Here is a 9,719-nt window from a genome sequence, read left to right as displayed (position 1 = left end):
GTTAATTGGAGAGACATGGGACAGGCCTCTGTCCTGCAGTGGGCGTAGTCAGGCTGATGACGATGGCGGCGGTCAGGCTTTGATGGCATTAATAGGTCACGTGACCTAGGTGGCAGCTCACCGGATTGTGAGCAAGCTGCTCACAGTGGCAGGTGGCAGCTAATTTACTGATTGGTCGCGAGAGTCTGCGCGTGAAGAGCAATATGGGTCACACACCCACCACACCACAGGTGTCAGCACCTGCCACCGCAAGACAGTGGGGTATCGCTTAACCGCTGCAACACTGCGCCAGGCGCGGTATGTGGATCCCCGGGGATCTATGAAAGTAAATATAGAGAGTGACCAACTCCGCATATACGGGCATTAACCTATTACCGCTATCGCGTCTTACCCTTAAAATGGAGCTTAAGCGTCTCCTCCAACTTTTTTTGAGGGGGAAACGCATTGTGCAGCACTGAAATAGATGTATATGTCGCTTGCTTTCTCAGGTTGACTTTGTTTTGCAGTCGCAAGTAGCCAACCAACAGCTACACGCTATCTGTGAGAGAAAGAGGGAGTAAACTTTATTTGTTCGTCAGAATAGACGCTATCTGTGAGCATGACGTTTCGCAGCACCGCGCTCCAGCTTTCCGGGCTCCCGGAAAGGTTTTCGTCTACGACATCCTGTAGAAAAAGCAAGTCTTCGTCTATCTTGAATTTCTTTCAAAAACTCTGGTGCGTTGAGTCACCAGCGTGAAAAGCTTTTCACCAGCCTGAGATGTAGCCGATGGTCTCCGTACGGTATCATCGCTGGCGGCAGCAAGCTCTTTCCTTAACAAGTACAGTGGTGAGCAGCCTTGTCTAGAGCGCTTGAGCAGTGCGCACTTGGTAACAAAAACCGAAATTAGAGAGCAGCCCCTCATTACAGGGCAAAGTTTTCGTGCCTGCTTTGTTTACGAGGCTATCTGGCGCTACTTCCGTGCAAGCGTTGCAGCTAGACCCTAGAGGCTGCCACAAAATCTGGATTTGTTTGCAAGGAAGTGCACCGCCCGAGCGCTCTAGACAAGGCTGCTCACCACTGTACGCGTCTGCTAGCTCCGCTCCGAAAGACTCGCCCACTCACCGCTCGCTGGCTGAGCTGAGCGGGTCCGCGATTCCTGTCAACTAAAACTGGCTAATTCCATGCAAGCAAACAGAAGAAAATACTAAGGTGCAAGTAATGAGGTGCCTACAGTAATCTATCAAATTAGCGGATTTTGAAGAAAGGACATGGCGCTGTAACTGTCTTACTTCTTGGTGGACAATTCAACCACGCCGTGACGGAAGGGAGGAAATGGGAAGCGAAAGAAGTAGAGAAATAGGTGCCGTAGTCGAGGACTCCAGAATAATTTCGACCAACTGGGGACCTTTAACGTGCACTGACATGGTACAGCACACGGGTGCCTTTCGCGTTTCACGTCCATCGAAGCGCGGTCGCCGAAGTCGGGTTCGAATCCGGGTACTTCGGCTCAGTAGCCGAGTGCCCAAGCCACTTAACCACCGCTGCTGGTTCTCAAAGCCAGGGGCGTCAAAGCTGTGTCTGCTAGAGGAGAAGGAGGATGAGGCATAGGGGGAGGAAACCGCACCTGGTTGGAAGGGCAGTGAACGGGAGCAGAAAGACATATTGATGCATGAGTATGCATGGTCCAGGATACTGCTGTCTTATGCGAGACTAGAGGGAGTCTAACAACTAGGGCTGCAAACATTTTGCATGATGAAGCAATAAGACACGCTTCGTTTCCCCGTTTTCAACTTGAGCAGCCAAGCAGTTGCAAAGGGAACCTGTGTGAGGCATTGAGGCATGGGGCTGTATTTAAAACGAGAAAGAAATCAGAGGAATCTGAAGTTTAAAATGCAAAATTTGTTCTTGTTCTGACGAGACGTTCATTACTGACTCGTAGGGCAAGCTTTTCCTACGCAAAGTTGAAGTTAAATTTGAAACTTCCGCTGTGGGCTGTCTCGACTCGTTCTTCTCTGTCTTGACGTGTGTTGTAGTTTAGATTTTCAGACCAAGCTCCGTATTTGTTTTTCTTTGGCTCTCGTTCGGACCTGCTAATAATGCGCATGCAAAGAACACTCGTTACCCTTGCTTTCTCTCGTTATGCGCGCTTTCTTCAGTCAGATGGAGTCTGCCCTGTGTTCCTTGGCAAGTCCAGCGAAACGCACAAGGCTAAGCCGACATCGCTCCCTTAGTTTAGTAATCAGCGTGTTGTTTTCCCCAAGCATCTTTCTCTCCACGCGGAAAACACTAACAACGACGCCGGGCTCCGCAATCTCGGCATCTGGGTTTGCGAAGTTTGCTTTTCCCCGAAGCTTGCGTGTGCAGTGGGGCAGCGGGCACAACGGCGCGGGCTTCCGCGCTTGCCCGCTGGTCCGAAAAATTTTTTTCTCCTCGTCAGAAGTTGGAGGCGCGAGTCCTTCTCTGTTTCCCTGAATTCTTTTTCTTTGTTATTTGCTTGTTGGCTGTAGCGCGGCTGCTGTGGCTCTGTGAGACGCTGTTTTCAGAAGCAGCTTGCGTGCTGCTTGACCGAGCCATCTCTCTTCGACTCTTCAGACAAGGGCGCCCGAGCGGAGGTTCCTGCGCTCTGGACCGAAGCAAACACTGCGCAGGGTCTTGGTTCTTCCACAACTCTTGACTGGGAACCCATCTTCTCCGCAGCTGCGTTTGCGAACAGCCGTACTTTGCTTAACTATATGCGGCTGTTTGTCGTCCTGCGCGCGAGCTGACATTGTTCGTGGCATTACGAATCTTGCCCTAGCTGCGAACTGCGGCGCTGAATGTCAGCTGCTTATTTGTTTCTAACAGGGTGCAGCTGGGAGGAAAAGAAATTTGGTGAAGAAAGAAGTGCATATTTTGAAAAGGTTTATTTTTAATGTTTGTCCGGTCTTTTTTTTTTTTGGGTGTGCTAGAATCAGAGTGTCCTGTGATTTACTTCAGGCACGCCGTTCAAGAACGCACTGAGGGTTTCTCGAAGAGGAAGTGACTACACTGCGACGAAGAACATTAAGTTATGCTGAGAAAACAAACGCCAGTGATCCTCTGTCGTTCATGTTCTTGTGTTCGTCTTGCTGTGCTTCGCAGTCTGAAGAACGGAGTCGACAGAGTTACGTTGTCTGAAGGCGCAGGTGGCTTAATATGGCTGATGGCGTTAACTGTACTGATTATGAACGCGCAAATTTGTTTTTGTTTATGGGGTGCATTGTTCAGCAGCCGAAAGCGAAATATTTTGAGGAAGGTTCGCTTGTCTGTCAATCAGAGATATGTCGTACGTTTCAGAAATAATCGTCGGATTGACACAGAGCTGCTTTCAGGACGCAGGACCTTTACAGCACAGGGAGCAAATTAAGAACAAGAAGGGCATCGATTTAACTCGACCTTGCTGTGGATAGCTGCATACGAAAGGAAAACTGGCAGAAAGAAAAAAGGAAAAAGATTACAGACACACTAACCGCCCTTCTGAGGAAGAGAACAAAGAGACGACTACATCGCACCACAAACCTGCAGAATTATATTGTCTTCAGCAACAGGCGTCTGGAGGTGTCTTGAGCTTTGTACATCTGATGATAGCTGGTTAAAACAGTAGGAACTGAAGATTAGACATAGCTTGTGAGCATCCCATCTTTTCTTGGTACGTTCAATTAAGTTCTGAGCGTAGAACAACAAAAATGAAGAACTGCAAGTCTGGCAAATGGCTTCCTAGTGGTTGATTTATACGAAATATCAAAACACAAGCCACCATTTGTGTATATTTTTTACTCTGACAGGTGACAGGGAACGAAATTTCGAAACAGTATAATTTAGCTTTATAGTGGCAACTTTGTCACGAAGTACTTAGTACACAGAAAGTAACGCCCAGAACATCATGGAAAAAAAGAATGTCTGCTTCGGCGAGCCTTGATTCAATGGCGTTGAAACGGTAGGTAGGTAGGTAATAACTTTATTAGGTGAGGTTGGGTGAAGGGCGAGGGGCGTTGAACAGTACGGCGACGGGCCCTCGGGCCGCTCTAGATAGTCGGGCATTGTTGAGCCGCGGTGACCTTCAAGGCCCAGCCCACGATGCGAAGTGTAGCTCCGCCTGTTTTGTTTGAAAGTTGAATTCTGAAAGGCTTGCAACTCTGTGCCATGGAGTTTTTACTGCTGCTGTTGTTGCCTCTTGAAATAATGGCTAGTACTCAGAAGAGCACGCCAGAAAAAATGTTAAGAAGGCACTGCAATGGCTACAGAGTGCAGAGTTGTTGTTGTTGCCTCTGAAGCGAATGGCACAAACCATGGTGGGGGGATAGGCCAGGTTTGTTTTCTTCTGTTCTGGTCTTCGTTTTCGTCACAAAGTTTTGCCGTGGAATGAAAATCTATTCCTCCTTCGTTATAAGCACCGTGAGGAGGTCAACAAGCAGTTATGTTTGTGCTTAGAAAATTATCAAAGGAGTTTTCTAAGATTATGAAAACACGCGCCTTAAGACTAAAGCTTACACCGCGATGCCGTGGCATCAGCAAAAGAGGAAGAGCGCGCGTGCAGTGCCCGCCCCAGAAGCGGCTCGGCTGCCTGCCGGTTCTGCAGCGGTCGCCATATTGACGGCCTGGTGTGCGTGTCTGTGTCCACAAGCGCGTCGCTTCCACGCGTTCACGTAGCCGAGGACGTCGACGACGCCCGCAGAGCGACGAAGGCACACCGCACCGTCTGACCGCGGCGACCCGGAGCGCCCACCAGAGCCATGGACCCCAACGTCATTAGCATCATCAATCCGAACTTCTCACTGCCGGGCGACAAGGAGCAGGAAGAACAGAAGGCCGCCGCAGAAGCCGCCGCGGGTAAGGACGCCTCGACCGTGACCCCTAATCCGCCCGAAGTACAGCGGCAGCACGCAGAACTGGAAGAAGGCGAGTTTGAACTGTACCAGACGGGCGGGTCTTCGGGCCGGGAGTTCAACCTGAGCAAGCTCTTGGGACGCATGAGGAGCGGCTCATCGTCGTCGTCCTCGACCGTTCACGTCAAGGCCGAGGTGTCCGACGCGCTCCTCAAGAAACCCAGCGCGGTGTACAGCGCTACAGCGAGCATCGTGGGGAAGCTGACAGCCTGGATGGACCGTAAGGCTTCGTCCACATCGGCTTCAGGCAGAGCCAAGGAGGGAAGTCCGGGAGCAAACCGCAAGGACGTCGACACCCAGACCGAAAAGGACCACGAGCATGGGCCTCCTTTTGAAGACGTTCCGCTGTGAAGACGTCTTGGCAGTTCAAGTTGTCCTGTGCTGTCGCGGCTCTGCCGGGGAACCGTCCACGCACGGGGCTCGGCGGCGAGAGAAACGGAATAGAAACCGTCGTCCATTCGCAGCGTGTTGTGTCCTGGCTCTCGAAAAGCAACTGTTTGAGTGCTTTCTTTCGCATCTCTGATGCAAGACATGCACGTTGGTTTTCTCCAAGCTATACATGACCTGCAAAACGAGGATAGGAAAGTGCTGTGGGCGTTCTCTCAGGGAAGAGGGCTCTGCTCACGGGGATGTCGCGCCGCTGGGTCTTTTGTAGTTTTATGCGAAGCATATTACTAGAGCTACACTACAGCCCGTCGAGCGCGGCGGTGGAGCTACCATTGACCTTTAGCGTGACCACGTGACACCACGTGACAACATGACGTCACAGCAGAGGAGAGATGGGCTGCCGGCTCGCGCGGTCGGCCGCGGCGGTGGAGGCTCCACACCAGAGGCGCGGCGGCTGACCACGTGACAACATGACGTCACAGCAGAGGAGAGATGGGCTGCCGGCTCGCGTGGTCGGCCGCGGCGGTGGAGGCTCCACATCAGAGGCGCTGCAGCTGACCACGTGACGCTACAGCAGCGGTATAAACATGGAGGTAAAAAAACTAGGAGGGAGTGCGCTCAGCCTCTGCAAGCCATCCTCCTCTGACGCCGCTGCCGAGGGCCCTTTTGCGCACTGACTCATGGGAAATAGGCCCTCCTCCACAGTTACCAGACTGCCAGCCAGCGGTGCTTTTTAGTGAACGTCCGTGCTCCGAAGTAGCGCAGCGCAGCGCTTTGGCGGAATGCGTACCGAGCTCGAGGTTGTCTGCAGGCTCCGCGTCTCTGTTGATTACACTCTTGAGTTTTTGGGTGCACTGTAGAAAACTGCGGGTAAACTTTTCATCAAAGGGTGCGGCCGCGACCTCGTCACTGTTCAACTGTGGTTCATAAAGAGAATGGAGAGGAATTCCTTTCGTCGTTATACACGCATACGGAGCGTTTATTTCAGCGCATGTTATGAGCGGAGAACTCGAGAGTAGGCGAAGAAACGAGCCTCTAAAAAAGGGCGCAGCGGCTTCCAGAGCGCTCACGGCGGACGGACGTGTTGAACGAGCGCTCCGGCGCGCTGCGCAAGATTCTATTTCTCGGGCAGGCGGACTTCGGCCCGCCCATGGGCCCTCCGTTCTCCGCTATTCTCAAGGCACAAGTCGTGCCGAATACGCGCGCGCACATAGGCGGTTCCGACGTGAAATTCAGCAGTGAAGTATTTCTCTCTCTCTCGCTGTCGAAAGAGAGTGCCGGCGGCTTTACGTCTGCCCCTGCGCGGGGTCTCCCGGCCACTGCGCACAATCACTTACAAAAAGAAGTAAACTGTATGTATACATAGCCGCGCGCTCGTAGCGTCCTGTCTCGGACTAATCCCGCGCGCGGCATACTGCACTAGCGGCCGGGGTGGGGCGCCCGGCCGCGTATACCGTCGGAGGTAGCACCCACGGAGCGTTCGTGTCACGCGTGCACTACCTGGCGAAGAGCGAGCGCCGAGCGGGAAGTCAAGCCCGCCTGTTCGATGAACGCACAGAGGCTTACCACTGTTCTGTCACGGGTATAGAGGCTAGAATATCACGGGTGCGCGCAGTGCCGCGCGGCCACAGGAGCGCTTCGAGACTGTCCGGGATGATTCCCAGCGCCCTGCAGGCCGCGAGAATCTCGCGACGCGGCACTGCAGAAGCGGCACAGCGAAGGAGCATGTGCTCCAAGTGTCTCCACTGCGCCGCAGTCAGCGCACGCGTCGCTCGGGGATGGTGGCCGCTGCGGCGAGCGAGCAGTTTGCGCTCACCACGGAGCCGTCAGTGAACGCAAGCAGATGGTCGCCTAGTTGCTCGTACAGCGAGAGAGCGAAACCGAAATCCAGCTAAGAGCTACCACTGCCTTGTCACGTGAGGGCCTATTTCCCATGATGCTTTCCATTATATTTTTTATGACTAGGCTTCAAGATTGTGACGTCATGGTCCCTCCTAGTTTTTCTTCCTCCATGGGTATAAAGCTGAGCTTGCCTCGCTCTCCGGGCACTTACGAGGCGGCCAGGTGTTGGGATGCCGCCTAGAAGCAGGGCTGATTTGAACGAGAAGCGATAGCTGTTGTAGCCGGTGCTGGGGCAGCGGTTGTACACTCTGCATTGAATTCACCGATGATCCCGTATATAGCTGCCACGGCAATCCTTGCTACACTTCTAGTGGTTGTATTAAAATGACCAAGTATTCAACCAAGGAAAGCCATGTATTACCAAGCCTAGCCATCAGTATGCTTCGCATCTGACTAGGCTTAACCTTAGCTAAGCCTCAGCCAATTTTTTTTCTTTTCGCCTTTGCCCTTGTGAAGAATTTTGAGTTCAAGCCCGGCTATTCTTCATGTCTTTTAACTAAATTTTGGAACGAGGAACAAAGACCTGGATTTCACAGTTTCACAAGAAAGTTCCTCTCTGATGTCTCTCGTTATTGTTTCGAATCAGACATGGGCACCGTCATGAGGGCGCACCATCATCACGGTGTCCTCATCCTCATGAGAGTTTGACGCGATGAGGTGGGCATGAGGACGGATAGGCGCAGACAGATCGGTAAAGGTGATGATGAGGGAGGACACATGTGGTGAGTAAAGTGTGAAGGAAGGCGACGTACATGCGGTGACGGTGACACGAAGTCCTGAACCAGCCTTCAATGGCCACCTGCATCATGCCGTAGCAAGTGAAGACTTTAGGCTTCTGAAGTTTAAACACAGCGACCTGAATAAACAAAGAAGCATTTATTTATTCAAGCTAGAACTTGTCCGCAACTGACACCGGTCGTCTTGTACATAAGCCACAGGAGCACTCGGTTTTACCGAACGGTAGGCGTGCTGGCCTTCCCATAGCTTCGCAGTTGCGGGTTCATAAGGTTTCGTTGCCACCAGTAGCGTAATGCTCGTTTACTTGTTTATGCCGCGTGCTGCAGTGCTGAAACATAGGAGGGGATTGGACTAACAAAGAAAAGCCGCCTCGGTGGCTCAGAGGTTATGGTGCTCGGCTACTGACCCGAAAGACGCGGCTTCGACACCGGCCACGGCAGTCGTAATTCTATGGAGGCAAAATGCTAGAGGCCCGTGTACTGTACGATGTCGGAGCACGCAAAAGAACTCCACGTAGTTGAATTTATCCGAAGCCCTCCACTACAGTGTCCCTCATAGCCTGAGTCACTTTGCGACGGTGAAGCCAATAAACCAAACCAAAAAAAACGTACAATGCCACGAAGAATCTATGCTGAAATCTACAAGACATCAGTAAACGTCACATAAAAAAAATTCGAAACTATGGCGCACGTGCAGTACACCACACCACGGTGCAAAGAATAACTGCAGTGGTGATGACTCAGAAGTAGGTGGAGAGGTGCTTCCTGGGGCGCATGCTGCGTGTGAAAATCGGTTGCTGTGGATTCCGCGGTCGGTCAGTGGCGAAAATTGTGTTGTGAAGAAGTAGGTGTGCCGCGCAGGCACAGCGTATTCGTTCATCCTCTTGCTGACAATGAAGGCAGGCCACCTGTTTAGTGTTCCGCTTGATTCTGACGTAAGACAATTGCGTTATCAAGCTTTTAATTTCCGGCCATGTTAAACCAATAGCTACAGCGTTGGTTGTGCTACCAAGCAAGCGTGTTACTTGAAACGAGTTTTTTCTGTTGTGTTTATGTGGACCGAGTGTGAAGCATTTTATTGGCGAAGAAGTTCCTTCGAAGTAAATTTCAGGACATGAACTGTTACAGTTGCCCTAGGGCATCCGTTTGCCCTCATAACAAATGAGCCGGCTGAAAGTTATTGCTGCCATTATCGAGTAGCACATGTTTAAGATCATGCACTTGTTTACCGGATACCTCTAAGCAATGACTTGATACGCAGTTTCGGCATCTCTTGTCTAAGTGCTCACAACCAGATGTGTGAAAATGTTCTTAATTTTGACACTCCTCCGTCAGCCTCAACCTCACTTTGTAAAATCCCTGGTGCTCCTTTGACCTCAGAATTACTCCTTTAAAACTTGCTGGTCGTCCATCGCCTTTACCCTTACTTCGACGGCCTTTTTTTCCCCTTCACACTCAGCAGTTTCAACGTTCTGGTTATTTTTCTTTATTACCTTTATGCAGCGATGCTACTGAGTCGTACTAAAGATGCAAACTGTTGTTCACTGCGACCGCTTTCAGAAGCGTCGCAGTGCGTTTATCTTTTAAGCCTTGCACTCTGAATTTCTCGGTAGCCAACAATTGCCTCAAGGAATAAGAGGGACTGCGCTTATGCTGTATCCGATCTCCGGAAAGAGCCGGATCAGCCTGATACTTCTCCCGGCAGCCGCTAAAAGAAATTATATGTTGGTTTCAATTTGTTTTTCTTTCAATGCTCTTCGGTGGCCTCAGTCAGTGGACACTTTTGCCCGACATGTCACCTGTAATGCT

This window comes from Amblyomma mixtum, chromosome 5 (assembly GCF_055824585.1).
Source record: "Amblyomma mixtum isolate Tamu chromosome 5, ASM5582458v1, whole genome shotgun sequence".
In the NCBI taxonomy this organism is placed as follows: domain Eukaryota; kingdom Metazoa; phylum Arthropoda; class Arachnida; order Ixodida; family Ixodidae; genus Amblyomma; species Amblyomma mixtum.
Note: the sequence above shows the minus strand (reverse complement) of the source record.